This window comes from Paroedura picta, chromosome 2 (assembly GCF_049243985.1).
Source record: "Paroedura picta isolate Pp20150507F chromosome 2, Ppicta_v3.0, whole genome shotgun sequence".
Taxonomy (NCBI): domain Eukaryota; kingdom Metazoa; phylum Chordata; class Lepidosauria; order Squamata; family Gekkonidae; genus Paroedura; species Paroedura picta.
In genome coordinates this window covers 111,184,727-111,198,803 of record NC_135370.1, presented here as the reverse complement: position 1 = coordinate 111,198,803, position 14,077 = coordinate 111,184,727, and positions in this window count along the sequence as shown.

Below are 14,077 nucleotides of genomic sequence, written 5' to 3'. Positions count from 1 at the left end.
AATTGTTCACTACAAACACGAGCTTCAGGCAACTGAGCGGAAATTGTATACTTGGACATCAGCAGATAGTCAGTACAGAAATCAAATAGACAATATAATTGGAAGCAGAAGACGGAGAAGTTCTAGTCTCTCTGCTAAAACAAAAGCAGAAGCTGATTGTGGTAAAGGTAAAGGTATCCCCTGTGCAAGCACCAAGTAATGTCTGACCCTTGGGGTGACGCCCTCCAGTATTTTCATGGCAGACTCAATACAGCATGGCCTTGCCAGTGCCTTCCCCAGTCATTACCGTTTTACCCACCAGCAAGCTGGGTACTCATTTACTGACTTCGGAAGGATGGAAGGCTGAGTCAACCTTGAGCCAGCTGCTGGGATCGAACTCCCCACCTCATGGACATTGCTTCAGACAGCATTTCTGCTGCTTACCACTCTGCGCCACAAGAGACTCTCTGATTCTGGTACAGACCATTAATTGTTAAATAAAGCTGAACATAAACACCAAACATTTACAGTGTCAAAAAACAATCTGAAAAACATTCCTGAAAAGTTTAAAGATGATATAAAGAACATATCTGCAACAAGGACTATTCCCGTAGTGAAAAGAAATGAAAAGCCTCTATGGATGACTGATGAAACTCTTAAAATGAGAAGTAAAAGTAAACAGAATAGAATCAGAAGTCTTTATCAAGTGTTCCAGAAAATGGGTCATAGAGACAAAGAGAATTATTATAATAACCAGTGTAAGGAAATAGAAGAGAAAAATAGAAGAACAAGAGATCTATTTCACAAAAGATAAGAAAACAAGAGAAAATGTAAATCATTGTTAGGCATGCTGAAAGGTCAACATGGGCATACATTAACTGAACAGGATAAAATAAATAAAAGATGGGAACAATGTACCACGATATACAAAACAGATGAAAAGATGAGAGATTCTTTTGAAGAAGAATCTGCAATTTTTTGAAAAATAAGTGACAAGTGCATGCAAGGCAACTGGGATTAACAAATCACCAGGAGTAGATGGGATATCAAGAGAGATATTTCGAGTTATAGAACGTTATCAAAAACTTAACAAGAATATGCCAACTAAAGTTGAAATTGTGTGCAGCCAACTCACTCCCTACCTGATTGGCCCTCTCTGGGAGTGTGCAGCCAAAAGGGAGAGATTACTCTGCCAACGAGGGCCAATTAGTTCCAACTTCATTCTGACAAAGAGGACCAATCAAAATTGCAATTTTCTTCCTGCTGCTTGCTGGTTGGAAGAGTTGCTAGCCTCTATGAAAGGCCCTGCTGCTGGTAAGCTACTCCATTCTCAGCCTCCTCCCACTCTCGCACTCTTCATCTCCCTAAGGTAAGAGAGGGAAGCCAGCTGCTTCCTTTGCCTCATACGTTGGTCTCACAGATAACTGCCTAGATACAAAATAAATTGAATATAGATTAAAACCAATCTGAATACTCCCTAGAAACTAAAATGACCAAAAAAAGGTTGCCATACTTTGGTCACATAATGATAAGGCAATAATGCTTATAAAAAGGCAACAACAAAAAAGAAACACCTCTATCCACTTCCCTACTTTGTAGTAAATTTTCACTCAAAAACCACCATTTTTTTCCTTTTCTAGATGAACCAGTATCCCACTGCCTACTGAGGCAACTGAAGCACTTTCTTACATACATATTTGAAGAAATACACACCCTTGATTTCCCTTTACTAACTAGCCTGGGATCCTTCTTCTCTCCTTAGAATGATATTCCTTCCAATTTGGCCTAATTTAGAGTCCATTCCGCACAACTGGGTCAGAAAAATGAAAAGCATGCCTACTGGATGGGGGATATGCTTCTAGGTAACACTGTGTGTGAACGAGACCTTGGGGTACTTGTGGATTGTAAACTAAACATGAGCAGGCAGTGTGATGCAGCGGTAAAAAAGGCGAATGCCATTTTGGGCTGTATCAACATGGGCATCACATCAAAACCACAAGATGTCATAATCCCATTGTATACGGCACATAGTCCCATTGTATACAGCACTGGTCAGACCACAACTGTGTGCAGTTCTGGAGGCCTCAATTCAAGAAGGACGTAGATAAAATTGAAAGGGTACAGAGGAGAGCGACAAAGATGATCTGGAGCCAAGGGACCAAGCCCTATGAAGATAGGTTGAGGGACTTGGGAATGTTCAGCCTGGAGAAAAAGAGGTTGAGAGGGGACATAATAGCCCTCTTTAAGTATTTGAAAGGTTGTCACTTGGAGGAGGGCAGGATGCTGTTTCTGTTGGCTGCAGAGGAGAGGACATGCAGTAATGGGTTTAAACTACAAGTGCAACGATATAGGCTAGATATCAGGGGGAAAAATTCACAGTCAGAGTAGTTCAGCAGTGGAATAGGCTGCCTAAAGAGGTGGCGAGCTCCCCCTCACTGGCAGTCTTCAAGCAAAGGTTGGATACACACTTTTCTTGGATGCTTTAGGATGCTTAAGGCTGATCTTGCGTTGAGCAGGGGATTGGACTAGATGGCCTGTATGGCCCCTTCCAACTCTATGATTCTATGATTCTATGATTCTATGATTCTATGATTCTATGACTTCAATGTTGCAAAAGGCTTCCAAATTGTAAACGCTACTAATTTGCAGTTACGCATGACGTCACACACAATCTGCCACACTCCTGAAACAGTCCCGCAAAAACCGATTCATTGTAGCGCTTAAAGGGAAATCCAGAAAAATGGATTCACTCTCCAAAAAGCGCTACACTCTTGCAAACAATCTGCAACAGTAGCGAAAAAGACCTGTGTATTACCATTGTTGCTGTTCCAGCCAAGTCCTCCCCCCCTGGCTCTCTCCTCTGAATGTCCGGTGAAGCGATCGCCATTTTTTTTTCTCAGAGCAAGCAGAAATCAATGAACTGGCGAGCCTTCATTCACCCTTCGAGGCTTCTCCGGCTGCAGTCCCTCCATAGAGCTGATTTAAACCTCCCCTAAGTCATCAAGCACAACACAGCCCCGATTGCAAGTTCCCTTTATTTTCGGCCGAAAATCGCACCCGTGCACGGGGGGGTTCACTTGGGGGAGTGTGGTATGACTCACCAGCTCACATGCCAGCTAGATGGGTCTCTACGTTAGGAGGAATCAAGGCATATTCATTGCAACGTGTGTTTTTATTTATTTTTTTTAAAAAACCCTGTTCTTAAAGGGATAGGGGCTTTTCGGGAACATGATAACAGCCACCCATTGGCTGTTCGTTTGATTGACGGCCAGGGGCGGGACAAAGCACAGAAAAAATCGCTTCCTGTATAGCAATTTTTGTGAGACTGGAAACCTGTGGGAAACGATTGAAACGCTACTGGATTCCACTACAAAGGCAGGTATGTGTAACGCCAAGATAGCACTATTAAAAATAGTGTTTCCGCTTACAAGAACCATTTGGCAACATTTTGTGTGAAATGGGCTTAGGAGTAAACGTCTCACTGTCCTAATTACCACAACTAAATAACCACCCACGTTGTCCAGACACAGTGTGGATTAGCTGTCAGTAGCAAACTCAGTTGTCTCACTAGAATTTCACCTCAAAGCAAGGGACCAACTAAGGTTCTGTCAGAATCAGAATAGACTCAGAAAGCTTTTCCTCCAGCACAAAGTCAGAGTATCAGCTCTCACTCAGCTATTGCTGGTCAATTAGAGCAGTGGTCCCCAACCCGCGGGCCACGGCCCGGTGCCGGGCCGCGAAGACCTTGGCGCCGGGCCGCAGCTCCCTCTCCCCGCCCCCCCTGCAGTAAAAAACTTCCCGGGCCACAAGCTTGCGGCCCGGGAAGCTTCTTACTGCGGGAGGGGGGGAGAGGGAATCAGGGCCGCGCCCGCACATTGCGCATGCCGGTCCCCAGCCTCAAAAAGGTTGAGGACCACTGAATTAGAGGACTCAGAGTAAACTGTGGCTCTGTTTCTGTCTATCTAAACCCTTCACTAATTTGTTCTTTAAGCACTTACAACCTTGTTTTCCATGTGCTGTCCATCACACTCACACACATAAATACTACACTTGGAAAACAAATAATAAACAAATATAAATTATAAAACACTGTAAAATTGTTCAGTATTAACTGACATGAGATTCCACCATTTTATCGGGGAGGAGAAAAGTAGCATGAAGTTACACTGGAAGCAGATTGCAAAAATTACAGAAATTTTAGAAACGGTCCCAACTTTAAGAAAGCTAAGAACTACTATTAAATATAAAAAATACAACATATATTAACCCAAATAATAAAATCGCTAGTACAGTAGAGCAATGAAGCATTTTTGGACACCAGCAACTCAAAAGTAATGATTAAAAAGTGTTTAGTCTATTGGTGAAATGCATACAGAAATAAACATATTAGCTTCCTTGAAGAGCTGCTGAAAGGAGCATCAGCATGAAGAAGAGCCTGAGAAACTGTCTGCAGCCTACCTCAGCATTTAGGGAGATCCACTAGGAAGATGACACTCACTGAAACACACAGGCAACTTTCATTGACAGTCTGCAAAACATTGCTCTATCTTGCCTTGGCGTTAATGATATGCATTACTCGGGCCTCAGTATAAAACAAACCCAGAAGAGGGATAGGAAGAGTCTGGCAAGCATCATTTTAGAAAATATTTAGTTTGATCTGGATAGCCCAGGCAAACCCGATCCTATCAGGTCTTAGAAACTAAGCAGGGTCAGCTCTGGCAGCATCCTGGAAAGACAACCTCTAAGGCAGGAGTAGCCAAAATGTGGCCCCCTTAGAGCAGGGCCTCATGGGCATTGTAGTCCATGGACATCTGGAGGGCCGCAGTTTGACTACCCCTGCTCTAAGGAATACCAGGACCATGACATGGGGACAGGCAATGGCAGACCACCTCTGAATGTATCTTGGCTGGCAGCCAGACAATCATAGGATCTCCTGATCAGTGCGCCTCCCTATTGGCCACTTGGCCCGTCTCCCGGAGGCCTTGCTGCAGACTCTGCAGTCCTCCCGAGCGGCCATCCTTGCCGGATGGCTGCCGGGGAGGACGCTCGCCCCACAAAGCTGGCCTTCGAGAAACATCCTTTCCCTCAGCCCAGCCCTTACCCTCAGACCGCCATGGCCGCTAACCCCCCCTCCATGGCCACCGCCGACCGCCTGCTTCCCACCCCCACCCCACCCCCAACCAATGTCCCCGGCTGCCCCATGCCGCGCCCTTCCCACCCCGCCAACACACGTCCGTCCCCGCCCGTCCCCCCATGCCTGCCACTTACACCTCGCGTCTGAGACGACACCCGGCCTCGCCCCGCATACCAGGCCGCCTCGACGTCGCCTGTGGATCGCCACCATTGGCCCGATGCCTGCCTGGCCTCCTGGACTCGCCAGCCCACTGCCAGGTACGTCTACCCGTGACACGCAGGAGGCTGCAGCAGCGCTGACCACAGCCGCCCGCAATTTCCCGCAACCCTACCTTTCCACTCCCACTAGCACCCATTTTATTCCCTGGTAAAATGGGCTTTAAATCTAGTAAATACATAATGTTTAGGTTGATCAGACCAGAATAATTTCAACCAGAATCAGATTAATCTGGATCTTAACAGTATCTCCACTTGAACTGATGCAGTGACAAATGCTGATGACTGATTTAATGGGCCTTCCAGGAAGGGTAGGATACAGAGATAAGAGGAATAAATCTGAAATCTAATCTTTGTCTACAGCACCAATGTACCCAGGATTGGGCCTGCAGCTGTCAACAAATGTATTCCAGATTGCTGCAGTAAATGTTTTTAAAGATGCATGCACCATTGCCATTGAGGCCTATTATGAATTTAGGGATGCATGGTGTCTGCCTTAGTTTAGAATTTTCATTGTATTTCTATATAACCTGAGTAGAGCAAAGGTTAGTCTGAGGGGGTTGCTGTTTTACTATTGTGCTATGTGTGAGGAATAACATTTGGAGGCTTCTCTGCAGAGCAGAGAATGTCTTCAACATTCCCAAATGTATGTATTTATTTATTTATTTATTTATTGTTTGTTTGTTTGTTTGTTTGTTTGTTTATTGTGGTTCAGACTAAGGGAGAAAATGATCTACTAACATAGGAGCTCAAAGAATAAGCCTGGTACCTACTAGAAGATTTTCTTCTTTTCCCCCTTCTTGTGAACAACTTGCACATTCCACAATAATGTTAATCATATTACTAATGCTTATTTTAGATTCTGCTTGTCTATAAAGTCATGATAGGGATCTTAATTACATTCTCTGACATGTATTTGCCTGAAATAATTATTATACTTCATTCCTACAGAGACAATGAGATAAAAATCTAATTTGGTTTTATTGGCCTTCTATCCTTGAAGAAATGAGCTGCTTTAGAGCCCTTTGAAGTAGGTCCCCTTCACAGATTAAACCCCTTGAAAGTACATGAACAGAGGAAGGGAAAGGGGGACTGGAGTAATTTACATCCCAGCAGACATATAATGGGAATCAACAATGCAAGGAGACCTACATGATGGCTGAGAGGAAAACGTTGAGACATGCAGCTGGGGGAGGGGGGGAGGCTGCATAGCAGCAGCTTTTCACTCAGGAAACAGCCAAAGGCTTCACTAAGTCAGAGGAAATCAGTAGCAAAAAAGCTTCCCTAATCATATTTTCCATTTTTTTAAAAATGTGCTTCACTGGATGAAAGATTGTTAGATGCTTAACTGTCAGTTGGCTAACAACCAAATTTCAACCACAAGAGTTAGAATTAATGCTAAAGCGTCCATTAAAAGACTCCTCAGCATTTCCCTCAATCTCCCCCCGCCCTGTTTCACAATCATTCATCTGATACAACAGGCCACAAAATTATCACTATTCAAAGACTTAGAATTCCAACAGCATCTTTAGAATTTTTTAAAAAAAAAATATCTTAGCCTCTGTACCTTGTAGTAAAACAGCATTAATAAACAAGATAAAATGTATCCTAAATCCTGAAATGTCCTAGTGAAATTACTCAAATGCAGTTGGTTATTGTTGTTATTGTTATTGTTGTTGTTGTTATTGTTATTACATGAAACACAAGTGACAATTATTATTCAAAGTACAAGATTGCTTTAAGATCTTGACATCCATTAGCATCACAGAACGACTACCACATTGTACTATAATGAAATGGTTCAGAAAGATGCTTTGGTAAGAGGATAGGGACTGTGGCCTATACTACTGTGCATAATATGATATGTTACTCTAAGTATGCACCTGCTATGTACTTTCTGCATCATTTATCATTTCATGTTGAAAAGCTTATGCTTTGTTCTAACTTTGTTTCAGAGTTGTATTTCTTTTCAGGCTTCTGCAAACCAAACCCTATGGCAGGAGTAGTCAAACTGCGGCCCTCCAGATGTCCATGGACTACAATTCCCAGGAGCCCCTGCCAGTGAATCCTGGCAGGGGCTTCTGGGAATTGTAGTCCATGGACATCTGGAGGGCCGCAGTTTGACTACCTCTGCCCTATGGTGTTGTTTATTGGATGTCCCATTCTGTTGGCTATATTGACTTGCACTATGTAATCTGCTGAAGTTAAAGGATGAACAAGCCAAAAGCATGATCAAGCAGAGAGTGATTGATATAGAAAGACAGCAAGTAAGTCGCCCTGTTTTAGAGCCCTGGTGGAAAGAAGGCATATTATGTCACCACCGCCTTCCCTATAGTTCATCCCGATAGAAGGGCTTTAACATTAGCTAGATGTAAAGCCCTACCTACATCCATTCTTGAGACTGAGTATAAGAGAATTCCTTACTCTAAGATTATGCCCATGTACAATGGGAGAGATAGAATCTAGGTAGGGAACAAACCTGGAAAATGGACATTGTTGGAATTATGGGTGGTCGTGGGTTGGGGGAAGTCATGAACCACTGTCATCATTGCCTGCTTGTTAGTCCCACCTGTACATCCCGTTGTGACCAGACTTCCCTGTTGGAAGAAATCACCCACTGTTGGGTAGTCCCTGATAAGGCCCGGCCATCAACACCCAGGAATAATGTGGAAGCTGAGATACTGATTTGGCTATCCAGCCACAGCCACCCCAGATACCAGGAAAGATGCTGGGTTTGGAGCCACAGCCCGCCAACATACATGCACACAAGTGAAGGTGAATCCTGAGGCAAAACTGCACCTCAGATTCAGAATGTTGGGAAATAGAAACCAGGATTTATTGATGATCTTTCACCCCAGTCCCAGTTATAAATTTACAAATGGATTTAAGATTATTCTATCTGCTGAAATGCTGAAAGCCTATATGCTGGTTTGGCTGTGCAACAAAAGCCAGGCAAATTGTCATTGGATGTAAAACAAGGGAAAGGCACTTTAGTTTTCCCAAGGCACGGGAAAACCAAAAGAAAGACCCAATGGGGGATGGGGGATAAATCGCTAGAGGAGATCCAAAACTGAACACACCCTGATGTGGCAGAACAGTAATGTCTGACTGGCCTCCAAGTGTGTCAGTGGAATGTGAGCAGGAGAAAGAGGGAGATGAGGAATAAAAACCGTGTTCTAAGAGAAAGCCACAGAAAATTAAAACTTGACTGGTAAAGGTGATACTTTAAGGTAGACCAACATGTGATGGGGTCATGGGGGTGGGGAGAAGGAAGGAAAAGAAATCTGAAAGCCAGTAAACTGATTTGGCTATTCAGTGGCAGCCACCCAAAATACCCAAACCAGATGGGAGGGCTGGAGCCACAGCCAGGGCCACACACCCATACACCCACACACCTTTCCCACACCAAGTAAAGGAAACTATTGAGACCAAACTGTGCCTCAGATTCAGTGTGTGTGTGGGGGGGGGGGGACACACAAGATTTATTGGTGGCCTTTAATCCCACTCCCAGAAAGGAAAGTCAAAGTAAAATATGGTATCAAATGAACACCCAGGAAAAAACCCAGCTAAATATGAGATGTGTCCCAGAAATGGAACTCTGATTGTGTTTGAGATTATTCTATCTGCTTAGATGCTGAAAGTCAATAAGCTGATTTGGCTGTGCAGCACCCAGACTAGATGCTGCAGGACACCCCAAGTAAAGGAAAAACCCAAAATAAAGTGTTTCCCCAAAGAAACGTAAAGTAGAAATCTGGATTTGTGGGAGATGTCTCACCCCATTTTAAGAGAGAAAATTAGCTACATATAACTCTACATATAATCCTCCTGGCCCCTCCTCACCTTTCCTGCTGTCTCGCTCTTCTCTGCCACCATTTCACGCATTTCCCCCTCTACAAGTGCTGCTGGAAATGGCAGAAGACAGCAACATGATTTATACACGACTGTCTTCCGCCTGCCAATCAAGCCAGGCAGCTAATCCCCTTTCTCCATGCTTCGAAGGGCCCCCACAATGCCCGCTAATTAAAAAAAAATCAGTAGTTCTCCGTTGAAACTCCCATACATCTAATCTTTATTGCCACCGCTTATGGAATCATGATGCTTGCTTCTTTTAAAAATAAATCTCTTTCCTGATGTGGGGGGAAGCTTAGAGAGGCATACTTTGTGCTACAATTTTGGGGAAATTTTTTTTGCCTTTGCCTGCACGTCTGAACACCTATTCATTGATCCAGGCAGTTCAGTTGGGAAAAAAAACTCCCTTCTGCTGCTGCTGCCTCCCCCTCATGCGCAAACATGTGTGCGTGCATATACACACACCCAGTGAGGGCTCACTGCCACTGTTTCCCCTCCCCTGCATGCATGCAAACTTGTGTGCACACATGCTCTGTGGAGTTCCCTTGCTGCGGCTGGCAGGGGCATTTAAAGATGTCAGACATTTTAAAAATGACATTCTCATCCCTGGAAGAGGAGGTGGGAGCAAGGGCAAGATGAGGCAGGCACCTTTTGCGCATTTGAGCCTCCATACCTTCCTTTGGCTGGTGGACTGCTGGCTGCTATCCATTAGGGAGTGCTACAAATGTTGGTGAATCCACTTATTGGGATTCAACAGCTTGTACTTTAAAATGGAGAATGTAGCCATCTAGTTACTGCCCAGACAATGGATATTGGCGACATCATATGGAGGGGCTGGAATAAAATGACAATGAAAGGTAAGCATTTCACTATATTTAAAGGGTGTGGAAATGCTTAAGATTTCTGCCTGCACCCAATAGAAAATTCTAGCCACAGGCACAGCAAGTCTCTGATTAAAAGCTGATTGAACAGGGGGGCGAGGATTTAATGACAGCCTGAAATGAGCAGCCAAAGACTCACAAGTAAGGCAAGGCTGAAAGGGGTTGCTTCTCTTTAGAACCACTCTATCCCACAAAATTCTCTCCTTCCAAATAGCAATGCACCTTTCTCTCTCTCTCTCTGCCACCCGATCCTACTGGGAGCAGAAGAATGCAATGCTCTCTCAAGCTGCCTCTTTATACCAAGGCATTCCCATTGAAACCAAGGGGAGCAGTACTCTTGGCTAATGAGAATGTCAAGTTAAATGGGTAATCATTGGAATAAACATGGAAACCAAAAAACAATCCTCCCAAGCCCTGTCTATGGTAGAAGAGAGATTTTTGTGCACTTCACACACTCAACGCACATGCACTGAGGGAGGAACTAGGCCCCCCGAAAAAGCCTGTGAACACACACAGTGGGGTAAGATCTGTATGTGGTTGTACACGGTTGTCAGGGGCATGGCAATATGAGCCTGGTTTGTGAGCCATGAACTACCCATTTTCATGGGTTTGTGGAAACCCGTGGGTTAAGTCATGCCCATCTCTATCTATAGGGCATTTTCTCCTTCACTGTCCATACCATAAAGAGCCAAGGATTATGGGCCATTCCGCACCAGGATCTATGTAGCAAATTGGTTGCGGAACGAAAGAACGCCATTTTAAATAGTGGAATTCGTCGTTATGCATACCTGCCTTTGTAGTGGAATCCAGTTGCATTTCTATTGTTTTCCACAGGTTTCCGGTCTCGGCAAAAATCGCTAGCCAGGAAGCGATATTGCTGAACTTTGTCCCACTCCTGGCCATCAATCAAACGAGCAGCCAATGGGCGGCCGTTATCATGCTCCCAAAAAGCCCCTTTTCCTTTAAGGAAGGTTTAAAAAAAACACATTGCAACGAATCTGCGTTGATTCATTGTAACGGAGAGAACCATCTAGCTAGCAGGTAGTGTTTGAGCTGCTGTTTCATCATTGCCATGCTCCCCCCGAGTGAACCCCCCCCCCCGCATGAGCGTGATTTTTGGCCGAAAATAGAGTGAAAAGTAAAGGGAAAATAAACCAGCAAATGTGGCTGTGTGTTGCTTGGTGCTTGGTGACTTTAAACAGCTCTGGGGAGGGACTGCAGCCAGGGAAGCCTCACTGGGTAAACAAAGGCTCACCGGTGCGTTTATCTCCGCTCGCTCCGAGAAAAAAGAAGAAGATCAGAGGAGAGAGCCAAGGGGAGGGACTTTGCAGAAACTGCAACAATGGTAACGCACAGAACTTTCCCGCTAGTGTTGCAGATTGGTTGCAAGAGTGTAGCGCTTTCCGGAGGGTGAATCCACTTTTTGGGATTTCCCTGAAAGCGCTACAACAAAGTGCTTTTTGTGGATCAGTTTCAGGAGTGTTGGAGATTGTCAACGACGTTGTGCATAACAGCAAATCAGTAGCGAATTCAATTTGCAACCATTGTGCAATTTTGAACGAGTGCGGAATGGCCCTATGTTTATTCTCCCACTCCTGGGTGAACTCCACGATTGTTCAGAGGAGACTTGCTTAGATAAACTATTAAATCATGAAAACCTGGCTTTTTCAAGCCAAGTGGCCAAATTCTGTGCTTATTAGTACAGAGCCCAAAATAAGATAACTGACGGTAATAGCTGGGGCATATTATGATGCTTTATGCTTACGTTTTATATTCTTTTATGTAATTTTAATTTATTCAGATGGGTTTTTACTGTTTTTATCTGTATTTATAACTGATGGTCTATGACCGCAATAATAAACTACTACTATTGCCCAGTGGCATGCAGAAACGGCAGGCCTATGGGGGAAAGGAAAACTAGGGTGTAAACTGCATGGAGCTTTTATTCCAACACCAGGTTGATTCAGTCCCTATCCTCTACACAGAATGCGATTTCCGTTTTGATTTGGGGCAATTTAAATTTTCCTTCTGCAGCAAGAAGGATTGATCCGGAGTGACCCTACCTTTATTGTGCGATATCTTCGAGTGCTTTTAATGTTCAATATATTTTAAAATCTCATTGTTTTGAATCTGGGCTCTCCTCCGTGGTAGAGAACCCATGATTGGCCACAGGTGGTCATGTGACAAGCTTGCCTTAAAGGAGAAGCCCCTAATTTATCTCAACTTCTGTTGGCCTTGGATTTTTTTTCTGCCTTCTTTGATCCTCCCCCCCCCCTTCAAGAAAACAAAGAAAGAGTCTCCATTTGCCTCCACCCCCTCTTCTGAGCCTCCCTAACTACGTGCAGAACACTTTCCTGTTTCAATGGGGGGGGAGGAAGACTCAAGTTCAAATCAATCTGAATTCAACAGGATTGACAATGTAATAAACAAAGTAAGTGCAGACTCTGCCTAGGACTTTCATTAGACTGTGTGAGAGCACAAATATATGAAATACTGCTGGATGCACCATATCATACTTCACTGTTTGAATACATTAACAGTAACTCAGCAAGCAGGCTCAAGCTTATCACTAACAAATGAATTGCTGAGCCTTTCTCCTCGCTGAACACTCCCACTTGGACTGATATTTTGCTTGCTAGTTTAGCAAGCAAAACTTCAGTCCAAGTGGCTCAGCGCTCATAAAACTATTGTCGAAGAGGACCCTACCTGGTCCAAAAAGATATTTCTGCATTTGAATTGTGTCTTATTATCTGAATTCTGCAATGGCTCTCTTCCCTATGTACTACTTTCTCTGAGAATTGAGATTTTTAGTAGCAGGAATATTTATTTGTAAATATTTGTAAAGTATATTAATCTATACATCCACACCACCATTTATATGGTGTGCTGTTTCAAATAGTGGGGAAGGAGTTTTGAGATGTTTCAATAAGCCTGAAGCACTCTGGGTTATGATAGGACAGAAAGGTGCCCCCTTCCACCACGACCACCACCCCACAAAGAAATTGGCAGAAGAAATTAGCAAATGTCTCAGGTGAATGGGAGAATTTATGCAACATCACTTCCATAGACTTCTGTTACACTTCCCCCCATGGCTGCAGTTAGAGATGTTCCCACATCAAAAGCATGTCATCACCAGAATGAAGCAAATATAGAGTTTGTAACATTATATTATGAAATGTATGCACAATACCTGCATTTCACTTGTAATTCACTGCATTCATCATTACTGTGCCTCTGTTGACTTGATTGATAACCAGAATGAAGATAACTTGCATGGAAATCAGCAGTTTGTATAAAGGCATTAGGTAAGACTTCATTGGGTAAAATTCCAAAACAAAATAACAGTTAATAAAATGTATCAGTTTCTAATCTGGGATTCCCAAAAATTAGTTTGCAGGCTGCATTATACAACATGGTAAAACTGTACATTTAATTGCTGTAGAATTTCAACATTCACTAGAGGCAAGGGACCAAGAATATTTATTTATTTATTTATTTATTTATTTATTTATTTATTTATTTATTTATTTATTTATTTATTTATTTATTTATTTATTTATTTAGATGTTTATATCGCCCTTCCCTACAGCTCTGGGCAGTTTACATAAAACATTTTGGAACATTCACATAGAACATAGAATAGTGTTGGTAATACTTAAATCTCCATTTGGTGTTGTCAGGAAGCCTGCAAATATTAACAATTTAAAATCTACATGGATCTGTTAAGATTCAAATAAGTAGGGCCATTCCGCACCGGGATCCATGTAGCAAATTGTTTGCTGAACGAAAAATCTCCATTTTAAATAGTGGAATTCGTCGTTATGCATACCTGCCTTTGTAGTGGAATCCAGTTGCATTTCTATCGTTTCCCACAGGGTTCCGGTCTCGGCAAAAATCGCTAGAAAGGAAGCGCTATTGCTGAGCTGTGTCCCGCCCCTGGCCGTCAAGCAGCCAATGGGCGGCCGTTAGCATGCTCCCAAACAGCCCCTTTCCCTTTAAGGAAGGTTTAAAAAAAAAAA